The following is a 26,678-nucleotide window of genomic DNA, read 5'->3' as shown; positions in this document are numbered from 1 at the left end:
GGCCCTGCACCCGCATGGGAGACCAGGAGAAGCACCTGGCTCCTGCCATCGGATCAGCGCGGTGCACCGGCCGCAGTGTGCCGGCTGCAGCGCACCGACCGTGGCGGCCATTGGAGGGTGAACCAACGGCAAAGGAAGACCTTTCTCTCTGTCTCTGTCTCTCACTGTCCACTCTGCCTGTCAAAAAATTTAAAAAAAAAAAAAAAAGCCAAAACCTCTTTCTTCTATGTTCGCCACTCTGCTTACTGTCTCGGCTCACTGTACCTTCCCCTTCTGCCAGGGAATTCCAACCTTATCTCAGAACCAGGCCTTGTCCAAAGTCTACTCCCCTTGTCTAATCACCTTCTCCTGGAGAAGAAAAGGCAAGTTTGGGAATGGGACCATCTCCGTGCCATCACCCTCTGGCCTTGTCCTCTAACTGGTCTTTGCCCCTCCCCCTCCTGTTCCAATTTTACCTTAAGAATAGCAAGGGAGTGGTGATTCCATCCTTCAGAGCTCCCTGTTTGCTGCAAAACAAATTAGGTACCCCACCCTTTGGATGGCTCTTTTGGTTTATCCTGAGCAAGCCAGACATGATAATCAAGTCTTTTGATGGGTTTTGTCCCCGCCTTCTAACTGAATGTCAAGCTGATGTCTCCAGGTCTCCTCAGTCCCCTGATCCCATTAGTGAGCATTTCCTAGATATTTCCTTGTTAGTTTTGAATTAGCAACCAAAGCTAAAACTGCCTCTCTCGTCCTAAACCTCCCTCCTAACCCAGCCACCTTCGCATCTCTCCTGCCCTGTACCAAGAGGGCCATCAAGCCCTCTACCCAGCAGTGTTCACATTACCCTGAGAGAAATCTCCCCCAACCTATGCGAAATAATGATCAAGACCACTGGCCCTTCAGCAGGCCTACCAGGTTAACTACTATTTCCAGACGTATCTCCTTTTCCCTAACTGCCCCTTAACTCTGTCACCTATCAGATTCTCCTCCTTAAAAATCTCTAACCAGAGGGGTGTCCATCTACTCTGATGGATGCTCTCCCCATTAAACCTAACGTAATGATGAGCAATCTCCAGTGGACTGCTTGTCTCTGGCACATTGGCCCCTGGCCCACCGTCACCTTAAGGACCTGTCTGGCAGCTGCCTGAACTTTTGTTTCAGAGGCATTCCCAAATGAGTGACAGTTGACTAGGACATCGTTGGCCTAAGGTGTTTTTTGGGGGAAAAAAATGACTCAAAATCAATTAAAATCTAAAGAGATATATTTGGTAAGTTGCAATTTCATGCATGAAAATTTGGTTCAACTATTACTGGACACTGAGTTTAAAGGAATTTCTCTCTTTCAAATCTGGGAAGATCACTGCCTTTAAAAATATTACTTTTTAACTTAACAAACCTGTCTGTTTTACAATTTTAGCAAGTTTTTAGTTAAAGCACTGTTGATGAATCTGCCTATAAATACTAATACACAAATACTAGCCACACATTAGTTAAACTTCAGATTTATTCTCTTTGTATTTATGTTTGTTTCCTTTGCCTAATCAGTTGAATTTCTTCTGCAGATAACTATAGAGATAGGAATTCCAAAATAGAAGAGTGGAGAGTTCTATAGAACTAATGCCCTACAAAACTAGTTAATTGATGAAAATTATTTTTTTAAAGCCAAAAACTATTTAAAGTCTTATAAGTTGCCTAGGGGCATACTGCAGATGAAGAAATATTTATTCAAGAAAATATGTATGATCAACTAATCATTGAAAAGAGTACCAGGGATATACAACACGGAAAGAAAATCTTTTCAATAAAGATGTTGGGAAAATGGGATATCCACACGCCAAAAATAATGAAATTGTACTTTTGTCTTACGCCATATACAAAATTAATTCAAAATGAATTAAAGACTCAAATGTAAGCTATGAAACTGTAAAAATCATAGAAGAAAATATAGAGAAAATTTCATTGACATTGGCCTTGAAAGAGATTTTTTTGGACAGCATACTAAAAGCACAGGTAAGGCCAGTACCGCGGCTCACTAGGCTAATCCTCTGCCTGCAGCACTGGCACCCCAGGTTCTAGTCCTGGTTGGGGCACCGGATTCTGTCCTGGTTGCTCCTCTTCCAGTCCAGCTCTCTGCTGTGGCCCTGGAGTTCAGTGGAGGATGGCACAAGTCCTTGGGCCCTGCACCCGCATGGGAGACCAGGAGAAGCACCTGGCTCCTGGCTTTGCATTGGTGCAGCGCACCAGCTGCAATGCACTGGCCGTAACGGCCACTTAGGGGGTAAACCAATGAAAAAAGGAGGACCTTTCTCTCTGTCTCTCTCTCTCACTGTCTAACTCTTCCTGTTAAAAATAAATAAATAAATAAATAAAAGAAAGCACAGGCGAAATAAGCAAAAATAGATAGGTGAGAGTACCAAACTGAAACGTTTCTACCCAGCAAAGAAAATTACCAACAATAAAGAAAGGCAGCCAATAGAATGGAGAAAGTATTTGCAAACCTTAATCTGATAATGGGTTAATATCCAAAATATATAGGGAACTTACACAACTCAATAGCAAAAATAAATAAATACCTCATTTAAAAATGGGTAAACAGGGGCCAGTGCTGTGGCACAGTAGATTAATCTTCTGTCTGCGGTGCCAGTATCCCACATGAGTGCCAGTTCTAGTCCTGGCTGCTCCTCTTTCCGTCCAGCTCTCTTCTTTGGCCTGGGAAAGCAGTAGAAGATGGTCCAAGTGCTTGGGCTCCTGCACCCCCATGGGAGACTGGGAAGAAACAACTGGCTCCTGGCTTCAGACCAGCACAGCTCCAGCCATTGCAGCCAGCTGGGGAGTGAACCAACGGAAAGAAGACCTTTCTCTCTGTCTCTCCCTCTCACTGTCTGTAACTCTACCTCTCAAATAAAGTAAATAAATAAAATAAAAATAAAAATGGGTAAAAGACCTGAAGATATAACTTTTCCAAATAAGATATGTAGCCGACCAACAGGTATATGAAAAATTGCTCAAATCTCTAAACATCCAAGAAATGAAAATTTAAGCAGCAATAAGTTATCACTTCACATTTTATGATGGCTACCATCAAAAAGAGGAAAGATAGCAAGTGCTGGGGTAGATGTGGCGAAAAGGGAATTTTTAGACATTGTGGGAGTGCAAATTGTTATAAAAATTGTTTGAAGGCGTCTCAAAAATTTAAAAGTAGAACTACCATATATACAGCAATCCTGCTACAGACTATACTGACTAAATAACCACAGTAAATTAAATCATATGTCAAAGAGCTGTTTGCATTCTTTTTTTTTTTTTTTTTTTTTTTTTTGACAGGCAGAGTGGACAGTGGGAGAGAGAAAGGTCTTCCTTTTTCCATTGGTTCACCCCCCAATGGCCGCTGCGGCTGGCGCACCACACTGATCCGAAGCCAGGAGCCAGGTGCTTCTCCTGGTCTTCCATGTGGGTATAGGGCCCAAGGATCTGGGCCATCCTCCACTGCACTCCCGGGCCATAGCAGAGAGCTGGCCTGGAAGAGGGACAACCAGGACAGAATCCAGCGCCCCGACCGGGACTAGAACCCGGGGTGCCAGCGCCGCAAGGCGGAGGATTAGCCTAGTGAGCTGCAGCACCGGCCTGTTTGCATTCTTATATCTATTGCAGCATTGTTAATAGTAGCCAGGATATGGAAAGCAGCCAAGTGTTCCTTGACAGGTAATTGGATTTTTAAAACATGCTATATATAGAATGGGATGCATATATAAAATGTAAAATATATACATACATATAATGATGTTATATATACATATCTACAATGGAATATCATTAACTCATAAAAAGCATATCTTGCCATCTGTGACAATGTGAATAAACCTGATAATAGAAACTGCCTCTAACTGTATTATCAGTCTCAACAGACATTACAGCAAGCATTATAACATATTTTTCACCAGACGCCTTTTACTTAAGGAATACAAACTTCATACATTTCATAATTATGACTTTAGGAACGTGGTGACTTCACACTGTACCCACCCTCCCACCACTCTCCCACTCCTCTTCCTCCTCCCTCTCCTATTCCCACTCGATTTTTTACTAGATCTATTCTCAGTTAACTTTATACACATATGATTAACTGTTAAGTAAGGAGTTCAACAAATACTATGAAAAGAGAAACTTCTTCAACAGTGGAGACAAGGGCTGTTCAAAGTCATTGCTTCTCAAAGTGTCAATTTCACTTCTATAGATTGCCTTTTTTGTGCTCTATTAGTTATCATGGGTCAGGGAGAATGTATTAAATTTGCCCTTTGGGACTGGCTTATTTCACTAAGAATGATGTTTTCTAGTTTCATCTATTTTCTTAGAAATGACCAGATTTGGTTTTTATTTTTTTACTGCTATGTAGTATTCCATAGTGTACATATCCCATAACTGCTTTATCCAGTCTTCAGTTGACAGGCATTTAGGTTGATTCCATGTCTTAGCTATTGTGATTCAGCCACAATAAACATGGGGGTGCAGATAATGTTTTCATGTGCTGATTTCATTTCCCTTGGGTAAATTCCCAGGAGTGGGATGGCTGGGTCATATGGTAGGTCTATACTCAGATTCCTGAGATATCACCATACTGTCTTCCTTAGTGGCTTTACCAGTTTACATTCCCACCAACAGTCAATTAGGGTACCTTTTTCCCCACATCTCACCAGCATTTATTATTTGTTGATTTCTGTATGAAAGCCATTCTAACTGGGGTGAGGTGAAACCTCATTGTGGTTTTGATTTGCATTTCCCTGATGGCTCATGATCCTGAGCATTTTTTCATGTGTCTGTTCACCATTTGAGTTTCCTCTTTTGCAAAATGTCCATTTAAGGCCAGCACTGCAGCTCACTTGTCTAATCCTCCGCCTGCAGCGCCAGCACATCGGGTTCTAGTCCCGCTGGGGTGCTAGATTCTGTCCTGGCTGCTCCTCTTCCAGTCCAGCTCTCTGCTGTGGCCCGGGAGTGCAGTGGAGGATGGCCCAGGTCCTTGGACCCTGCACCTGCATGGGAGACCAGGAGGAGGCATCTGGCTTCTGGCTTCGAATTGGCGCAGCGTGCTGGCCGTAGCAGCCACTTGGTGGGTGAACCACCAGAAAAGGAAGAACCTTCTCTCTGTCTCTCTCACTCTCACTGTCCACTCTGCCTGTCAAAAAAAAAAAAAAAAAAAAAAGTCCATGTAAGTCCTTTGCCCATATCTTAACTGGGTTGTTTCTTTTGTTGTTGTTGAGTTTCTTGATCTCATTAAAGATTCTGGTTATTAATCATTTATCAGTTGCATAGTTTGCAAATAATTTCTCCCATTCAGTTGGTTCCCTCTTCATTTTGCCAAGTGTTTCTTTTGCAGTGTAGAAGCTTCCCAATTGGTTGTAATCCCATTTGTCAATTTTGGCTTTGATTGTCTGTGTCTCTGGGGTATTATCCAAGAACTCTTTGCCAGTGCCAATATCTTTCAGGGTCTCCCAATGTTCTCTAATAATTTGATGGTATCAGGAAATAGATTTAGTTCTTTGATCCATTTTGAGGTGTGTAGGTGCGTGTGTAAGATGTAAGGTAGAGGTCTTGCTTCATACTTCTGCATGTGGAGATTCAGTTTTCCCCAGCACCATTTGCTGAAGACAGTGTCCTTACTCCAAGGATTTATTTTAACTCCACTGTCAAAGATAAGGTGGTTGTAGATGCATGGATAGATTTCTGGTGTTTCTATTCTCTTCCATTGGCCTATCTATCTATTTTTGTAGTGGTACCAGGCTGTTTTGATTAGGAATGCCCTGTAGAATGGCTTTTTAAAAAATACAATTATATAGAGTAATAATTTCAGTCATGTATTTTTGGGTTGCAATATGCATAAAAATGATCTATATATTTGTATACACACAATAATAACAGGAAAATAATAGGAGGTCTATATATGAATAATTTTCTGAATTTTATTGGAATTAAGTTAGTATAAAGCAATAATAGAGTCTGAAAACTTAACATGTATAAATGCATGTGGTAAGCTCAAAAGAAATTGCTAAGAAAATAGTACAAAAATATAAAGTGAAATGTTTCACTAGAAAATATTTATTAATACAATGGAAAATAGACAAGCATGGGAAAAAGATATGAGACAATTAGTATGAGTTGAATTATGCCTCCCCCAAATTCATAACAGCATTCTAACTCTCATTACCTCAGACTATGACTAGTTGGAAATAGGTCCTTTCAGTGGTAATCATGGTAAAATGAGGTCGTTAGAGTGTCCCTAATCCATCATGACCAGCGTCCTTCTAAGAAGGGGCAATTTTTGACACAGACAGGGATAGAAGGAAGGCAGTGTAAAGACACACAGGGAGATGGTTATCTGTGAACCCAGCACAGCCCTGGGTCAGAGCCTTTCCTCACAGCTTTTAGAAGTACCTACTAACACCTTGATCATGGCTCTCTGGCCTTCAGAACTGCGAGAAACAGATTTCAATAGTTTTAATTGTTCAGTTATTGGCACTTTGTTAGGGCATCCCAGTAAACTACTACACATGCAGAAAAAAAAATGGCAGATGTTAATCTAACTGCATCAGTAATGCCAATATATGTGAATGCACTAAACATCTATCAAATGGCAGACAACATCAGACTGCATAGAAAGACAGTACTCAACTATATGCCACCTGTAGCAGACACATTTTAGATTTAAATATACAAGTTGAAACTGAAAGAATGGAGAATGATATCCTTTGCAAATAGCAAAAGCGACCATAGAAAGCTGGAGTAAGTTATTAATATGAGACAAATTAGACTTTAAAACAAAAAAAATGCCATTAACGATAAGGGAGGAATTTAGTTATAGTAACAGGGTCAGTTCATAGGAAACGCTAACAGTTGTAAACATACGTGCACCTAAATACAGGTGCTAAACTATGTGAGGCAAAAACACAGAAATGGGCCGGCGCCGCGGCTCACTAGGCTAATCCTCCGCCTAGCGGCGCCGGCACTCCGGGTTCTAGTCCCGGTCGGGGCGCCGGATTCTGTCCCGGTTGCCCCTCTTCCAGGCCAGCCCTCTGCTGTGGCTAGGGAGTGCAGTGGAGGATGGCCCAAGTGCTTGGGCCCTGCACCCCATGGGAGACCAGGAAAAGCACCTGGCTCCTGGCTCCTGCCATCGGATCAGCGCGGTGCGCCGGCCGCAGCGCGCCGGCCGCGGCGGCCATTGGAGGGTGAACCAACGGCAAAAAAGGAAGACCTTTCTCTCTGTCTCTCTCTCTCACTGTCCACTCTGCCTGTCAAAAAAAAAAAAAAAAAAAAAAACACAGAAATGAGGGCCGGCGCTGTGGCGTAGCAGGTTCTGTCTCAACTGGTGACGCTGACATCCCATGTGGGCACCGATTTGAGTCCCTGCTGCTCCACTTCTGATCCAGTTCCCTGCTAAAGAACCTGTGAAAGCAGCAGAAGATGGTCCAAGTGTTTGGGCTCCTGCACACACGTGGGAGACTAAAAAGAAGCTCCAGGCTCCTGGCGTCTGGCCCAGCCCTGGCCAGTGCAGCCATTTGTGGAGTGAATAAACAGGTAGAAGATTCTCTGCCTCTCTGTCTCTCTCTGTCTCTCTCTCTCTCTCTCTCTCTCTCTGCGTCCCTCTCTCCCTGTGACTTTGCCTTTGAAATAAATTTTAAAAAAATTTAAAAACATTGACAGAAATAAAGAAATAGACCCCTTAGCAATAATAGCTAAGATTTTAATACCCCAACTTCAATAATGGATAGAACAACTAGGCAGAGGATGACAAATCGGAGAGTTGAAGAACATGATATACCAGTTAGACCTCGCAGACATCTATAGAACACTCCACCTGACACCTGCAGAACACACGTTCTTCACAAGTGCACCTGGGACATTTTCCAGAATAGACTACTGGCTAGGCAATCAGATAAGCCTCAATGAATTTAAAAGGTTGTGAATCATACAAAGGTTGTTCTCCACCCACAGTGGAATAAAATTAGAAATCAATAATAAAAATAAATTTGGGAAACTCACAGATATGTTGATATTAACTGACATGATCCTAAATATGCAATAGATGAATGAAAAGTCCATGAGGAAGATTAAAAAATAAATTATGGAAATTAAGATAACAGAACTTATGGGATGCAGTTAAAGCAATGTGTAGAGAAAAATTTATAAACTCTAGTAAAAATGAAAATAAATTTCAAATCAATAGCCAAGCCTTACACTGTATAATATTGGAAGAAGAATTTACTAACTGTAAAACAGAAAGAAGGAAATAAAAGAATTCAGTAGAAATTAATGAAATAGAGAATAGAATATAATCGTGGCTGCTCTACTTCTGACCCAGCCCCATGTTAATATGCCTGGGAAAGCAGCAGAGGGTGGCCATGTGCTTGGGCCCCTGCACCCAGCTGGGAGACTGGAGGAAGCTCCTGGCTCCTGGCTCTGGCCTGGCCCAGCCCCAACCGTGTGGCCATTTGGGAAGTGAACCAGCAGATGGAAGATTTTTCTCTCTCTCACTCTCTCTCTCTCTCTAACTTTCAAATAAGTAAATAAATCTTAAAAAAAAAGATTATAGATCATGACCAACATATAAAAAAGGATTATATCCTACAACTTGGGATTTATCCCAAGAATGCAGCATCGGTTCAGGATCCAAAAACAAATTCTTACCAAATACATATAAGTAAAACAAATCATAAACACATTATCATCTCAATAGTTGCTAGAAAAACATTTGACAAAACACCTCTTCAAGATAAAGTGTACTCAACTAACTTAGAATACAAAGGAACATCCTCAATCTGCTAAAGGATTTCTGTGCAAAACCAAGATGTCACATTGTCTTTATTATTATTTTTTTTACAGGCAGAGTTAGATAGTGAGAGAGAGAGAGGCAGAGAGAAAGGTACATTGTCTTTAAAGGGGACAATCTGAATGCCTTTCCCCTAAATTCAGGATTAAGGCAACGATGACTGTCTTCTCACTGTTTCTAGTCAGCACTATATTGAAGCTCTATTCAAGGCAGATAAATAAAAACAGGAACTAAAAGATATCAGATTGTAAAGGATGAGGTAAAGCAATATGTTTGCAGATGAGGAGATCATGAATACAGAAAATCCAAAGGAATCTATTAAAAACTATTAGAATTAATAAATGAGTTTACCGGAGTTTCAGGGTATAAAATAAATTTGCAAAATCAACTGTATTTATATGTAACAGCTTTGTTGAAATATAGTTCAAATACCATATAGTTTGCTTATTTAAAATGCAGATGTCAGTGATTTTTAATATCTTCACAGGGTTGTACAACCATCATCATAACCAATTTTAGGTCATTTTCATTACATCAAATCCAAGCAAGCATGCAAACCTATGCCCATTGGAGTCACTCCCCATGTTCCCTTAGTATCCCAGCCCAAGACAACCTTGAAATTACTTTCCATCTCTGTATCTATGTCTAGTTTGTAATTTCACATAAATGAAATCACACAATGTGACTGGCTTCTTGCATTTAGCATAGTATTTTCGAAGTCCATCTATGTATCGTATTTCATTCCTATTTATGACTGAATAGTATTCCATTGTCTTTTATTCTATTTATTCACTGTGTTTTATTCATTCACTCATCACTTGATGGACACTTCAGTTGTTAGCACTTTTTTGGCCATCATGAATGATACTGCTATGAACATTCATGTACAAATTATTGTGGAGATACATGTCTTCAATTTTCTTGCATATATACCCAAGAATTGATGTATCATGATAACTCTAGACTTAACAAATTTTCAAAGAAATTTCCAGACTGTCTTCCAAAATTTATGTATCAATTTATAGTGCTGCTGTCAGCAGTATATGTGTGTTCTAATTTCATCAACACATTTTCAAAATGTCTTTTCAGGCTTAGCCATCCTAGTGAGCATGCAGTTGTATATTGTAGTTTTGTGCATTGGCCTCACGACTAATGATGTCAAGTATCTCTTCGCATGCTTATAGATCCCTTGTGTATCTTCTTAGGAAGAATGTTCAACTCCTTAGCCCACTTTATACTTATGTCATTTGTCTTTTATTATTGAGTCATTAAGAAGTTCTTGTCCCTTACACAATATAAGATTTGCAAACATTTTCTGCTATTCTATGGATTATCTTTTAAGTTTCCTAATAGTGCTTGTGCACAAAAACTTGAAGTCTAGTTTATCTGTTTTTGCTGCTGATGTTGCTCAGGTTTTTAGAGCTGTACCTAAGAAGCCATTGCTTAAGGGCCGCTGATATGGTACAATGGTCATGCTGCAGCCTGCGGCACTTCCATTCCTTATGAGCACCGGTTCAAGTCCCTGCTGCTCCACTTCTGATCCAGCTCCCTGCTAATGCACCTAGGAAAGCAGCGGGGCTTGGCCCAAGTCTCAGGCCCCTGCACCCTTGTGGGAGACTCAGAAAACGTTCCTGGCTCCTGGCTTAGGCCTGGCTTGGCCCCAGAGTCATTGTGGCCATTTTGTGAATGAATCAGCAGATAGAAGATCCTCTCTCTCTCTCTTTCTATTTCTGTCTTTCTTGCTCTGTAACTCTCTGCCTTTCAAATAAATAATTTTTTTTCTAATCCAAGGCCATGAAGATTTATCCCTATGACCTCTCTGTTTTCTACTTTTTACTCTTTTAGCTTATTCATCCATTTGGAGTCAAATTTTTAATACAATGTGAGGTAGGGGAGCAGCCTCACTCTTTTGCTCATGGATATCCAGCTGTTTGAGCTCCATGTGTTGTGAAGTCTATTCTTTCTTTCATTAAATAGTTGTTCTGGTCAAAAATCAGTTGATCATAATGTAAGGGTAAACTTTTGACTCCAAATCTATTTGCTTGGTCTGTGTATCTATCCTACTCCAGGAGCACACAGTCTTAATCACTATAGCTTTGCAGTTAAGGTTTTTTTTTAAAAAAAAAAAATAGATTTATTTATTTGAAAGGCAGAATTAGAGAGAGAGAGAGAGAGAGAGAGGTCTTCCAACCACTGGTTCACTCCCTGGATGGCCGCAATGACCGGAGGTGCGCCAAACAGAAGCCAGGAGCAAAGAGCTTCTTCCAGGTCTCCCATGCAGATGCAGGGGTCCAAGCACTTGGGCCATCTTCTACTGCTTTCCCAGGTGCATTAGCAGGGAGCTGGATCAGAAGTGGAGCAGCCGGGACTCAAACTGGTGCCCATATGGGATGCCGACATTGCAGGTGGCAGCTTTACCCATTACGCCACAGCACTGGCCCCTACAGTTAAGTTTTAAAATTGGAAATTGAGAATTTTTCAATTCTTCTTTCTCAAGGTTCTCTTGAATACTCCAGTGTCTCTTAAATTCCTTATGAATTTTTTTCAGTGTCTGCTATTATATATAAAAAATAAAAGCTAATAGGAACATGATTCATTTGCATAAAACATGTTCATTCCTATTATGAAGTTACTAAAGTGTCCCAAAAACCATTTCACAGTCCCCTACTGCACTCGATTTCTTTGTAAAAATGGTTCATGGCAGTAAGGCTATTTTTTACACTTAAGTAATTAGAAGAAGAGCTAAAATCACACTGTGGTAAAACTCATTTCCATTCTCTCTGCTTCTGGTGAAATGGGACTGGCTCAGGGTTGAATACTGCAAAGGCCAAATGACTTAGCCTTGAATTTTCAAGTAAGAAGGGACTTACAAGTCTCCCTATTAGTGTCAGATGAAAAAAAATACTTCCATATTATGGTTTCCCTAAATCAGCGCTTGAGACAAGGGTTTAGGTTCAGCTAGTTTATCTGGGTATTTATCAAAGGAAGTATAAGTGGGGCCGGCACTGTGGCTCACTTGGTTAATCCTTCACCTGCGGTGCCAGCATCCCATATGGGCGCCAGGTTCTAGTCCCGGTTGCCCATCTTCCAGTCTAGTTCTCTGCTGTGGCCCAGGAGGGCAGTGGAGGATGGCCCAAGTGCTTGGGTGCCTGTACCCACATGGGAGACCAGAAGGAAGCACCAGGATTCGGATCAGTGCAGCACTGGCCATAGCAGCCATTTGGGGGTGTGAACCAACAGAAGTAAGACCTTTCTCTCTGTCTCTCTCTCTCACTGTCTGTAACTCTACCTGTCAAATATTTTTTTTTTTTTAAAAAAAAGGAAGTACAAGCGAAAAGTCAAGAAATTCAGACACAGAAAGGAGAAAGTCAATAGAAATTGCAAGAGAACCCAGATTACTAGTGCAGGGGGACATTGGAGCTCAGTCCTGCTGGGGAAACTCTGAGAAGACGTGAAGAATATGCTTCCAGATTTCCCTAAGGGAGATAGGGAGACCGAGGGAAACGCCTGTCCCTGGCTACGTCTATTTCTGGAGATACAAACTGGCCTACACCTCTGGTGTGTGTTTGCCTGCTGTGAAACCTGTAGCTGAAGAAATCCTTTAGCCCAAAAAATCACAGAGGCTTTGAGAAAGAGAGGCAGACGGCTGGAGGAGAAGCTGTCTCTTCTCCACTCTCTTTGGCTGCTCCTACCAGCTGGATGCTGGGCACGCTGAGGCCCTGCGGAACAGGAAAGCCAGTGCAGAGAGCCTTGAACCAGCATGTGCAGGAAAGCCACTCACTGACTGGGGAGAACTTTTACAAAAACAAAAGAAATGTCTGTTGTGTCAATCCCTGAACATTCTGGGCTTGATACAAGAGTTAACCCTGCCCTAGTTCATATACTGGTAGATGGAAGAAAACACAGGCCAAAATAAGAGATACATTGTCAAAAAGTGTAGATAGATGGATTTAAAATTGAAGGACAAGAACCCATCTGAACTGGGCAAGAGCATGGAATAGTGCCGGCACCGCGGCTCAACAGGCTAATCCTCCGCCTAGCGGCACCAGCACACCAGGTTCTAGTCCCGGTCGGGGTGCCGGATTCTGTCCCTGTTGCCCCTCTTCCAGGCCAGCTCTCTGCTGTGGCCAGGGAGTGCAGTAGAGGATGGCCCAAGTGCTTGGGCCCTGCACCCGCATGGGAGACCAGGAGAAGCACCTGGCTCCTGCCTTCAGATCAGCACGGTGTGCCGGCTGCAGCGCACCGGCCACGGCGGCCATTGGGGGGTGAACCAACGGCAAAGGAAGACCTTTCACTCTGTCTCTCTCACTGTCCACTCTGCCTGTTGGAAAAAAAAAAAAAAACAAAAAAACAAAAAACAAAACAAAAAACAAAAAACAAAACAAAACAAAAAAACATGGAATAAAACAGATTAGTCCTTATTCTCAGGGACAAGGGAACCAGCGTAGGCTCAGTACCTCTGGCACCTGGCACCTGGCACCTGGCATCCCCTTGCCCATCTTCATTCCGTCTCTAAGTCATGTCACCTCTGTTCAGCATTCACAGGATCTGCGTCTCTCCATGTCACTGTCAGTAGCTGCAGGCGTACACCTTCCGGATAGGTTAACGCCGGCGAGACCTCGGAGACACCAGACGCGTTTATCGGCTTTTCAGCTTTCACTTTATTTTTCAGCAGACTCGCGTTACATGTCGCGAACGCCCGCCCTGTTACCGGCATTCATTCACAACTCATTCATTCACAACTCCTTCATTCACCACTCCTGCTTACTACTCGCATTCATTCATAGCTCCCGCCTGTTACCGGCGTTCATTCATAACTCCCGCCTGTTTCCGGCGTTCATTCACAACTCCGCCTGTTACCGGCGTTCATTCACAACTCCGCCTGTTACCGGCGTTCATTCATTCCTCCGTCTTTTACCAGCCTTCATTCATTCCTCCGTCTTTTACCAGCATTCATTCACTCTCCGTCTTTTACCAGCGTTCATTCACTCTCCGTCTTTTACCAGCGTTCATTCATCCACTCCCGCCCACCGTCCACCTATTTATATATATCATTCACGGAAAACATGTTACCAACTAAGTGTGGGAAACATGCAATAACAGGATGCTTAAAGTCAAAACAGGATCTTGCAATTAGCAACGGGCAGGGTGGAAAAAGCCCAGCACTAAACTTCTTGTGCTCGTACATGTCGGGAGGGTCACAGCTGGCCAGGCTGTCCCGTTCCCCGACATCTCCCCCTTATTTCTTTGCAAAATGGAGTGGTACTGTGCCTGTCTTAGGTGACCAAGAGCATCTATCGGGCTTACCCGTCATTGGCACATGAACATGAGGTGTGGAGGGAGCGTTCATGCCCTGTCTTAGGTTGCCTTGAAGACCTCTCAGAACTTACCCGTCTTTGACTACCATTCCAGCAGATTCAGCCACACCTGAATCTGTCCATTTTGCATGGGGACTGGTTAGCTGGCTTGTTTAACCACCATTTGCGTATTAACAGCCCTTGCAAGATCCGAACAATAATTGATCCTGTTATTAACATGCTACCCAAAAGACGGGAACACAAACTGCAGTAGATCGAATAACACAGGGTATGCCAACCAGGCCTAATCTTGCAATAAATCCGTTCAGCAATATATCATCAAGTGCCTGGGCGGTAGATCTTGTGATGCTATCAAGTGTGGACAGTGTGGAGGTTTGGCTCACGGCCATGCCAATAGCGGCCTAACAAGCTGATAACGCCGCAATTACTGCAACGACGACCACGGTGACTCCAAAGTCTCTCCTGTGTTGAACAGCCATAGAGAAGTCCTTCTCAGGCAAATACACAACTGGAGAGGGAGAGGTAGGGCTCTCAAGAGACCCCAATACTCATCCAGCTTGGCCATCGTCGGTGACAGTGGCGTCATTATTAGTAGGAGTAGGATCACGATCATCTTGCCACTCTATTGTTCTTGTCCGTCTTTCTGGAGTCCAGATTGGATTTTTTTCTTCCTTCTTTCCGCGTCGCAGCGATCCGAGTCACGGCACCAGTTGCAGGCGTACACCTTCCGGATAGGTTAACGCCGGCGAGACCTCGGAGACACCAGACGCGTTTATCGGCTTTTCAGCTTTCACTTTATTTTTCAGCAGACTCGCGTTACATGTCGCGAACGCCCGCCCTGTTACCGGCATTCATTCACAACTCATTCATTCACAACTCCTTCATTCACCACTCCCGCTTACTACTGGCGTTCATTCATAGCTCCCGCCTGTTACCGGCGTTCATTCATAACTCCCGCCTGTTTCCGGCGTTCATTCACAACTCCGCCTGTTACCGGCGTTCATTCACAACTCCGCCTGTTACCGGCGTTCATTCATTCCTCCGTCTTTTACCAGCCTTCATTCATTCCTCCGTCTTTTACCAGCATTCATTCACTCTCCGTCTTTTACCAGCGTTCATTCACTCTCCGTCTTTTACCAGCGTTCATTCATCCACTCCCGCCCACCGTCCACCTATTTATATATATCATTCACGGAAAACATGTTACCATCTAAGTGTGGGAAACATGCAATAACAGGATGCTTAAAGTCAAAACAGGATCTTGCAATTAGCAACGGGCAGGGTGGAAAAAGCCCAGCACTAAACTTCTTGTGCTCGTACATGTCGGGAGGGTCACAGCTGGCCAGGCTGTCCCGTTCCCCGACAAGTAGCCTAGGCTGGCATATTTTTGGATGAATCACTCCAAATACTCTCTAAGTAGTTCTATATTTTGTTAGCCTCCCCCACCCTTTCCCTTCACAAATCCATTCTTCATGCTATGGCCAGAAACATTTTTATAACTCCGATCAAGACACATTCTCCACCCCTGGCTTGAACCTTTGCAGTTCATTCTCAGTATTATTATTATGTTTTTAAATATTTGTTTATGTTGCATAGAAAAAGAGGAGAGACAAGGACACAGAGAGAGACGACTTCAATCTGGTTCACTCTCCAGATGGCTCCAACAGCCAGCTCTAGGCCACACTGAAGCCAGGAGCTTCATTCGGGTTTCCCACACAGATGGCAAGGACCCAAATACCTGGGCCACTGCTTTTCTTAGGTCATTAGCAGAGAGCTGGATCAAAGTGGAGCAGCTGGGAACCAAACTGGTGCCCATACAGGATGCCAGCATCATAGGCGGTGATTGACCTACTACACCACAGTACCAGCCCCACATTCTCAAAATTATGATGAAGTCCAAACTCCTGTGCTTGACCTCATGGCCCTGCATGATATGACCTGGTCTGCCTCTGACCTCCCTGTGCTTAGACTCCGTGAATGGGGCATTCAGAACCTCACACTGGTTAGCTTCTTATTTTCTGTCTATTCTTAGTAACTTTTATTTTTTTAAGATTTTATTTATTTTTTGAGAAGTAGAGTTACAGACAGAGAGACAGAAAGAAAGGTCTTTATCCGCTGGTTCACTCCCCAGATGGCCATAACAGTTGGAGCTGGGCCAATCCAAAGCCAGGAGCCAGGAGCTTTTTTCAGGTTTCCCATATGGGTACAGGGGCCCAAGCCATTGGGCCATCTTCTGCTGCTTTCCCAAGCCATAGCAGAGATCTGGATTGGAAGTGGAACAGCTGGGACACAATCTGGCACCCATATAGGATGCTGGCGCCGCAGGCAGAGGCTCAGCCCAGTATGCCACAGTGCCAGCCCCTGTCCTTAGTACCTTGTCCATACCCCCATCATGGGCCTTTCATCCTCTTCTCTCATTGCTTGTCCCTATTTGGCTGATCCTTGAGGACAGAAACACCTCATTTTTCTTGAATGTGAGCATTTCACAAGTGTTTGGCCCAGAGCAGGAGCTGAGGAAATTTATTTTGTTTTATTTTGTTTTGGCTGGCTGGATGATTGGCACTCATAGTTATTTGGTGCCAGCCTAAGAAATGAAAAAGTTGTGAAAGTGCATAGTAAACAGTGTCATGAAATATTAGTGGAAATAGGACCACTTTTTTCCTATATATTTACTTGTTTAACTTTGTTTCATAAATGTCTTTTTTAAAAAAAGATTTATTTATTTATTATTTGAAAGGCAAAGTTACAGAGAGGCAGAGAGAGAGAGAAAGAGGTCTTTCATCTGCCAGTTCACTCCCCAGATGGCTGCAATGGCCAGAGCTACACTAATCCGAAGCCAGGAACCAGGAGCTTCCTCCAGGTCTCCAATGTGGGTGCAGGGCCCCAAGGACTTGGGCCATCTTCCATTGCTTTCCCAGGCCACAGCAGAGAGCTGGATCAGAAGTGGAACAGCCAGGACTCAAACTGGCACCTATATGGGATGTCGGCACTACAGGCAGCTGTTTCACCTGCTACGCCACAGCACTGGTGACCATAAATGTCTTTTAATGTATGATTTTCCAAAGTCACTGGGTTTGGCTGTTTGTTTTGTTTTGTTTTGTTTTGTTTGACAGGCAGAGTGGACAATGAGAGAGAGAGAGACAGAAAGAAAGGTCTTCCTTTTTGCCGTTGTTTCACCCTCCAATGGCCGCCGCCGCCAGCGCGCTGAGGCCGGCGCACCGCGCTGATCCGATGGCAGGAGCCAGGTGCTTCTCCTGGTCTCCCATGGGGTGCAGGGCCCAAGCACTTGGGCCATCCTCCACTGCACTCCGTGGCCACAGCAGAGAGCTGGCCTGGAAGAGGGGCAACCAGGACAGAATCTGGTGCCCCGACCGGGACTAGAACCTGGTGTGCCGGCGCCGCAAGGCGGAGGATTAGCCTAGTGAGTTGCGGCGCCGGCCTGGGTTTGGCTGTTTTAAAGCACTTGATTGACTGATGGGCTATTAATATACACACAGACAAGCCAGTCCATCTTTCCTGTCACTCTCTGCAAGCCCACACTGGAAAAAAACCTGGTAGTCTGGTCATGAGGAATGAGGCATACATGGGGGTAAGACGGTGGCTCTGGCATCAGATCTGGCCTGAGTCCCATAAGATTTGCTGGCCACTTGACCTCCGGCAATGAAATACTGTTTCTAAAGCCCTGGGCAGAGTGCCGGGTACCTAGGAAGAGCTCAGCAGCTCACAGCAATGATTAATGTTTTATTTGCCACAAAAATTAATATTCATTTTATCTTTCTCCTGCCAATTGTCCAATTCTGACTAAACCATTCCCGACAAGGGTGCGGGGAGGTTGCACATTGTGTGCAGGAAAAGTAACCAGAAAGGCTGGCCCTATGAGGTCATCAGGGAAGACCTAATGCTCCTCACTGGACAGGCAAGAAAACCCACACTCAGCAGGGCTGGGAGACCTGCTCCGAGTCACGTAGCCAGGCAGGGCAGCGCCGAGACTCAAACCAGAAATTCTGATTCCATGGCCAGGTCTCTTTCCAGCACACTGCACAGCCTCCTGGCGTTAGCACTTCCATGCCCCACGGCTTCCAGAATTCTAAGATCAAACAAGGCTTCGGGCTCCGCATGGGCGTGGTGGGACTGCTTGTTCTCCATCTCCATTCATAAGTACCTGGGATTGTGGGCCCGTGGGGCATTCTGCCCAGGATTCTGTGCACACGGACAGGACTGCCCGCCCCAATCTGGCCTCTCTGCCAAGGGGACAGGCCGGTGCCCTTTTGCAGAACTGGATCTGCTTCTCCACCCTGGCCTGGGCCGGGAATGCTATCTACCCCCTGCCTTCCAGAAGCCCAGGGCACCTGGGACTTTTCTGCCTGACACACGCGTCCTATGGAAACTGAACGCGAGGAGCCACAGAGCAAGCATCAGGGTGTGCCAAGTCTCTGAAGCCTGGTTCAGAATGCACCTGGGAAAGCAGATAACATACACAGGGCTCAGAAAGTCATCTGTTAGCCGGCGCCGTGGCTCACTAGGCTAATCCTCTGCCTGTGGCGCCAGCACCCTGGGTTCTAGTCCTGGTTGGGGCACTGGATTCTGTCCCGGTTGCTCCTCTTTCAGTCCAGCTCTCTGCTGTAGCCAGGGAGTGCAGTGGAGGATGGCCCAGGTCCCTGGGCCCTGCACCCGCATGGGAGACCAGGAGAAGCACCTGGCTCCTGGCTTCGGATCAGCGCGGTGCGCCAGCTGCAGCAGCCATTGTGGGGTGAACCAACGGAAAAGAAAGACCTTTCTCTCTGTCTCTCTCTCTCAGTGTCCACTCTGCCTGTCCAAAAAAGAAAAAAAAGCAAAAAAAAAAAAAAAAGAAAGTCATCTGTTATCGCAGCTCTGGGAGGCCTGGGGCCTCACCTAGTCTGTACTCTTTTTTTTTTTTTTTTTTTTTTGGACAGGCAGAGTGGACAGTGAGAGACAGAGACAGAGAGAAAGGTCTTCCTTTGCCGTTGGTTCACCCTCCAATGGCCGCCATGGCCAGCACGCTGCAGCCGGCACACCGCGCTGATCCGATGGCAGGAGCCAGGTACTTCTCCTGGTCTCCCATGGGGTGCAGGGCCCAAGCACTTGGGCCATCCTCCACTGCCCTCCCTGGCCACAGCAGAGAGCTGGCCTGGAAGAGGGGCAACCGGGACAGAATCCGGCGCCCTGACCAGGACTAGAACCTGGTGTGCTGGTGCCGCAAGGTGAAGGATTAGCCTAGTGAGCCGCGGCGCCGGCAGTAAGTCTGTACTCTTTATCAGAGGGTCTTTGGAACATTGACAACAAAGAGCAGATTATGAGAAAACTATGCGTATATTTCAAAGTGCTTGCCCCCAAATCAATTATCTTTGAATTCTGTTTTCCATGAACTGTTTGAAAGCCCTCATATCAGGCAGATATGAAATCTGGACCTAGAAACGTAGGCAGGAATAAATACTCGCATTCTGGTGAGGGTGGCTGCGGGGGGGGTTTCCTGGGTCCCCTCCCACCACCCTTTCCATCACCCCGGTGCCTGTCTTGCTGGAGCACTGGCCCTGCTGGATGCCGCCTGCCCCAGCTGAAGACACCTGCCATCGCTTGGGGAGCTGCTTGTGTCGGAGACCATTGTTATTGGTCAGTAACACCTGGGATAGTCAGGTTTTTGGACACTGGCGAGGAGCAGGGGGTGGTGAGAAGCCAGTTTTGGGGAGTACTGTGTCTTCTGTAGGAATTAGAAGAGAGGTCATTCAGAGGTGTGGCCAGTTCTGGAGCTGTTTCCAGAATGTGCTGGTCAGTAGTTCAGGAGGCAGAGCAGTGTGCTGGGGCGCTGGCGCATTTCTTTAAGTCCGTGGGGCAAGCCACAAGGCCGGCCCCTGGAGAGGCCACCAGGCTTCTGCAGCCTGGGGGAGCTCTCCGTTAGCGGGACTGGAGAATGATGATTGCCCCAGCACTTGTGTCCTTCTGTGGCAGGGAGGGAAATCCTAAAGGAAACAGGCTGGGCTCATGAGATTCTGGAAGCTCTAACGTCTTCAAAATCCCATAGGACAGGGATGTCTCACAACCTCCCAGAGGGCTCCTGTGTGAGAATTTGCAGAGAGGAGACACTTCTGTGGCCTCTGCTCTCCACCGTCTCCCAGCGCTGGACCTCCACTCCCGTCCTGAATCAGGAATGAGCCAGTCCATCACACATGGCAGCATCCTGCCCAGGCGCCATAGGAGAGGCCCAGTCAGAGAGGAGAGAAAGCTGACCGTGGGTCAGCAGAGACAGATCCCCTGTGAGCATGTGCAGTTCATTCCACTTGAGGCAGGAGACAGCATTTCCTTGTTCATAATGCTCCATTCTCCTTTGTGGTATCCAGTACACAGAAGAGACTAAATAAACATCAAATGAATGATAACAAGTGAATGAATGAATAAAGTGTTTGAGTTAATGAGTAAAGACATTAACTATCGAGGCTAAATAATGGCTGCTTTAAAAAAAAAAGAGAATTTCAAAATTGTGATAACACACATAGGCTTGATGAATTCTAATGATGAAGGAAATCCATCTATTGTATGATTTCTATTGACATAAATTTTCCTCTTCTGTTCTTTACACTCTGAACTCTGCAAAGCAAGAAAACTGTAACTGTTTTCTTCTCTGGACATTTAAAATCATTTTTGGTGTTACTCTTTTGTGGGGAGCAACCCGGACTAGACTGAGTTACTGGAATTAGGACTTATTCTATGCATCTGCTCTCCCACAATATGGCGCTGGGAGAGGAGAAACAGCTTCTACGCAGCTGCCTCCAGTTCAACCAATAAACTGTAGGACCTGCTCCTGTTTGGAGGAGAGCAGCGTACTCAGCGTGTGGGCAGCTGAGTTGGGATTGGCGGAGGAGGACTATAAAGGAGGAGAGAGACGGCATGCACCAGGAACATCTAAGGGGAACATCTAAGGGGAACACCTGTGCAGCCCCCGAGAGAGCCGGCCGGCGGTGTGCCGCTCCCCTGCGGAAGTGGGGAATGTGGCCAGGGGGAACTGCCCTTCCACGGAGGTGGAAGGGACAGTAGCCAACCCGGGAAGAACCAGCAGCAAACCCGGGGAGGGCCGAGCAGACGAAAGAACAGCGCAGGGTCCTGTGTCGTTCCTCCGCGAAGAGGGGGAGCGACACTCTTTCATTTCTCCAGCTAGTCGAACACTGGTACCTGATGGGATGTTTGTTCTGAACTCAGAGTCTTGTCTGTTGTCAATCACCTGGCCTTGTCACCACCATATTCGTTAATACCATGGTAGAAAAGAAGTAAAAGCAAGCAAGACGGCAGAATGGTGCAGAGTGAAGGCAGGCCAGCCTGCAGTCCTGAGGCTCGGGTCCACCGTCTAACACAGTGGCTTTGTACAAGGTGCTTCGCGTCCAAATTATAATGGGACATCCATGTATGATCGTGAGTAATCCTGTGAGGAAAATACTTTGCATCCTGTTCATCTCACACACAGTGAATTCTCAATAAATTGTAGTTACTGTTATCATTATATTGTGTTAGACTATTATGTCGTATAATACCATATTACACTCATATACAAAGGTACTTCAAGAAGCTCATGGAAAATGAAATAAAAGGTAATTTGGGTGCGGATTTTTTTAAAACTTATGCATAGTGTTTTCATTATGCATTTTCACAAATTTGTTGATGACTTCTCATATGCATGAATGTCAAGATTTTTGCACTCTAATGAACTTATCTTTTAATTACATTTCCCACAGACTTTTTTTAAAAGATTTTATTTATTTATTTGACAGAGTTATACAGAGAGAGAAGGAGAGGCAGAGAGAGAGAGGTCTTCCATATGATGGTTCACTCTCCATATGGCTGCAATGACCAGAGCTGGGCCGATTCAAAGACAGGAGCCAGGAACTTCTTCCAGGTCTCCCACGTGGGTGCAGGGGCCCAAGGATTTGGGCCATCCTCTCCTGCCTTCCCAGGCCATAGCAGAGAGCTGGATCGTAAGTGGAGAGGCTGGGACTTGAACTTATGCCCATATGGGATGCCGGCACTTCAGGCCCTACCCACCTCACCACCATGGCAATCCCCACACACTTTTTGAAATGCTCTTGTATAGCAGTAGCACACTGATGGCAGCCATGTTAAGACCAGTGTACCAGTGTCTATGGACATGTGGACCAAAGTCATGTCCGCCCCACAGTTCTCCAGTCACCTCATCAGCTTTCTTCCCAGGCTGACACCACCCTATCTCTCCCTTAGGTACGCCTTGAAAATAAATGCCCATCAACAGTAGACTGGATAAAGAAATTATGGGACATGTACTCTATAGAATACTATACAGCAGTCAAAAACAATGAAACCCGGTCATCTGCAACAAGATGGAGGAATCTGGAAAACATCATGCTGAGTGAACTAAGCCAGTCCCAAAGGGACAAATATCATATGTTCTCCCTGATCGGTGAAAACTAACCAAGCATCAAATAGGAAACCTGGTGAAGTGAAACGGACACTATGAGAAACAAAGACTTGATCAGCCCTTGTCTCAACTGTTGATGAACAACTTAATACTTTATCCCTTTTAGTATTTTTTTGTTTTATTTAATACTATTGATTGAACTCTATAATTCACACACAATTATCCTTAGGTGTTTAAAGTTAACTGAAAAGATATCTCTGTTAAATATAAGAGTAGGAATAAGAGAGGGAGGATAGGTACAATTTTGACATGCTCAATCGGACTTGCCCCAAATGGTGGAGTTAGAAACGTGCCAGGGGATTCCAATTCAACCCCATCAAGGTGGCATGTACCAATGCCATCTCACTAGTCCAAGTGATCAATTTCTGTTCACAATTGATCATAATGATAGGACTAAGAGTCAAAGGGATCACATAAACACGACTAGTATCTGCTAATACTGATAGAATAAGAAAGGAGAGAATGATCCAACATGGGAAGCAGGATACACAGCAGACTCATAGAATGGCAGATGTCCTAAACAGCATTCTGGCCTCAGAATCAGCCCTTAAGGCATTCAGATCTGGCTGAAAAGCCCATGAGAGTATTTTAGGCATGGAAAGCCATGACACTGTGGCAAAAAAAAAAAAAAAGCCCTATATGAAAGATCTCTGTGAGTGAGATCCCAGTGGAAAGAACAGGTCATCAAAGAATGAGGTACCCTTCTCTAAAGGGAGGAGAGAGCTTCTACTTTGACTATGACCTTGTCTAAATAAGATCAGAGTTCGTGAACTCAAAAGGCTTCCATAGCCTTGCCCAGTCATGACAAGAGCCCAGGGTGATTACTGTCACCATAAACAAGAGTGTCAATTTGTTAAGTCAACAACAGGAGTTACTGTGCACTTACTCCTCATGTAGGATCTCTGTCCTAAATGTGCTGTACATTGTGATTTAATGCTGTAACTAGTACTCAAACAGTATTTTACACTTCGTGTGTCTGTGTGGGTGCAAACTGTTGAAAGCTTTACTTAATATATACTAAATTGATCTTCTGTATATAAATAGAATTGAAAATGAATCTTGATGTGAATGGAAGATGAGAGGGAGCAGGAGAGGGAAGGGTTGAAGGTGGGAGGGAAGTTATGGGGGGGGGGAAGCCATTGTAATCCATAAGCTGTACTTTGGAAATTTATATTCATTAAATAAAAGTTTACAAGAAAATAGAAGCCAGTGCTCTTCAAGGAAAGAAATCCAATTGCAGTTCCTCTCAGTGCTGTTCATCCACCCGTGTGGCTGGGCTTTCCGCCTGGGTCCCTTCCCTTCCCATTTAGGGGAGGCGATCAGAGTTCAGAGTGCTCCTCTGAGCATCCCGGTGGAGGACAGAAAACCCCTTGCAGTCTCGCATGCTGACCTGACTTTCACCCTTCCCCTCCAGTGTTCCAACCTCCCACGCACAGCAGCAAGCTGGGTTTTGACATTGCTTGCAACTGTGAAAGTTTAAGATGATTAGAGCTCAGGGACAGGGCCAGAGCTGAGTCTGACAGCTTATTTCACTCCTGCACTGAGCCAGTCAAGACCAGGGCCGTGGCAGGGAAAGGCCAGAGTCTTCCGGCAGCCTTGAACTGCTGGATTTGTACGAGCGAAGGGATATGGAGCTTAAAGATGTAGCATTGAATTAAAGAAAATCAAGTACATAGGCTCTACAAGTCCACGGTTAAAGTTGGGGCAAACACTGCTAATGTCTTCTCATCTCCTTCTTTAGGTTGTAAGATCCCCACTTTTTAAAGCATGGCAACATGTTCAAGGAGGTGGAGCCCTTCCACCAGCCCGAGAGAAGGAAGCCTTCTGAGCTGTTACACCAAGCGTGGCAATCCCACTCCCTTTTCCCTGTGAACGTTTGGGGAGTGGGTAAGAGACCTGGTTCTGGCCAATGAGACCAAAGGAGCAGTCTGCTGGTGGGTTCTTCTCAGAAGATTTTTCATTTGTTTGTTTCCTGTTATTAAGAGAAATAGCAAGTCACTCCCTGCGGAAATTGAAGGTAATTGTAGGAGGACGGGGTGCTTGGAGCTGAGCAACCATTTAGTGACTCTCAGGCAACAAACCAGAGGGCAAAGGAAGGAAGAGTGGAAAGATGGAGCGTGGAGTTGTGATGATGTCACTGAACGGCTGGGCCGGTCTGGGATCACCTGCTTCTAGACTCTCATGATGTGTGAGATGATCGGACATGACTGTTGTTTCAGCCACCATTTCTTTTCCGTTACTTGCAATCCAAGGAATGTTATGTAATAGGAACGCTATCCAACTTGTGTTGTAATTTATCTACTTTCACATCTGTGGTTTCTGTCTCCCTGATTTTTCTGTTTCTAGCACTGAGTACAAGCCTGGCACTTGATAAGACTTTAATAAATGCCAGTTGAAACTGGTGTTAAGTGTCAAAAATTTCTGAAGAGCCTGAAATATGAGGATTATGATTTGATTTTACGTTCTATGAAATTCTTGCTTCTTTCACCACGGGGGAATTCCTCATTTCCCTCTGATCCTATCTTCCCTGGGACAAAAGAGTGTTTGAGAAGGGCTATGAAAAATGCTTGGTGCAGTGGCCACCGCTGAGAAATAGTTCTGGAGAAATCCCTGAAGTTCCCATCAAGCACAATTAGATCTAAGTCTCTCTGGCCAATGTGTCTAAGCCCAAATAAGCATAGATCATCAGTGGAATGCTTACAGTGGCGTCTCCCTGGAGAATCTGGGCTGTGGGTTTTATGCGTTCAGCACATCCCTTATCTACTAGGAGTATTCTTATACACTGGGCTGTAGAGGTGGACAACCGCATAGCCCCTACCCTCAGAAGGCTACAGTGAACGCAGAGGTAATGGCCTAAATGGAGGTCTTTATAAGCCTCAGACAAAGTCCAGTGCTACCACTTAGCTAATGAAGATGAGCCAAATTATTACGTATATATTTTTGGTGACATGATATCCATGACAGCTTCCAAGCTCGGTTTTCCCCGGTGGAGTGTGTTTGGGGAGGTGACCTTCTGTTGTTACCACCCAAAGTCTTCAATGTCTACCCCATGTTTTCTGCAAGCAACCCTTGCCCACGGGGTACCTTCTGCTCGGTTCACCCAGAACAGCGGTTGTTATGCAGAAAATGAAGTTTGGTACTTGGGCGAAGATTTGAGAGACCCCAGTTCCATGTGGGAGGAGTGAGTATGCCTTGCCACTCTATGATCAGCAAAACCTTCCCTCCTCCTCCGTAGCTAATCATGGCTTCTGAACATGCCAGAGCTCCTCTGTGTAGCATGTTTGGTCCATCGGCCTCAAGGCCACCTCTTCACGTGGAACATCAAGTGTGCACAGGCATTTAACCTAGTTAGTAACTTCCCCACTTGTCTGTCTGTTGTACACTTTGCCAGGAACTGATTGGTTTTTCTCTCCCTCTTTCCTGACCTAGGAGCCTTCCTGCCCTTTATTACATGTCATATCCTACTCTCTCATCATCAAGCACTGGGAGATGCCCAGGCCACCTGCTGGGGGCTCGCCCATTTTCCTTCTTGGAGAGGCATTGATTGCTCAGGAGTGAGTCTCAGTCCTCGGCCTCATCGCTGTGGGATTCAGGTTACTCTCTTCCACTGTGGCTCCACGTCTGCATCTGCATGGTGGGGATGTGCCACCCTTCCTCCCGGTTACCACCCAGCGCTTTCACTGTGCTGACTGCTCAGGAGTCCTGTTGTGACTCACAGAGATGTTTGCTCCCCGAGTGCTCTTTGTAGTACTTCTGCTGTGCTAATGACTGCAAATTGCTAGTGGCTGTGAAAAGCTAATTGTTGTGCAAGGTGTTTCTCTCTATCCCAATTGCCAGGGGATTGCGCAGTCATGTTAAAGGGAGGCTCATTAGCGCCTCTGACAAGGTTCTCCTGGGGAATCCTGTGGCAGCCTGGCAAATCACCAAACCTCTGACAACGCAGACCCAGAAGGCTCTGTGTCTGGCCAGCAGCAAAAAGCAAAGGGGCCAAGGATTTAGGAAATCCCTCCCAAAAAGGGACCAAGAAAGCAGGAAGGTTGGTGTGTGCTCAACTTCTGTTGGAACAAGGAAGCCACAGCAAGGACATGGTGCTAGCAGG

The 26,678-nt window shown here is 45.1% G+C and overlaps 1 long non-coding RNA gene across 1 annotated transcript in view; it reads left to right on the top strand.

The window, feature by feature from the left end:
• Positions 1-26,678, top strand: part of LOC149128737 (uncharacterized) — a 110,623-nt gene that overhangs the window by 65,393 nt on the left and 18,552 nt on the right. Inside the window, exons 4-5 of the long non-coding RNA XR_016223424.1 lie at positions 21,289-21,543; positions 22,363-26,677. This is a non-coding gene — a long non-coding RNA (uncharacterized LOC149128737). The remainder of the gene's footprint in view (positions 1-21,288; positions 21,544-22,362; position 26,678) is intronic.

The sequence above is a fragment of the Oryctolagus cuniculus genome, chromosome 1, assembly GCF_051225735.1.
Source record: "Oryctolagus cuniculus isolate XC-2025 breed Fujian yellow rabbit chromosome 1, ASM5122573v1, whole genome shotgun sequence".
NCBI classification, from domain to species: domain Eukaryota; kingdom Metazoa; phylum Chordata; class Mammalia; order Lagomorpha; family Leporidae; genus Oryctolagus; species Oryctolagus cuniculus.
Note: the sequence above shows the minus strand (reverse complement) of the source record. Positions and strands in the feature narration are given on the sequence as shown.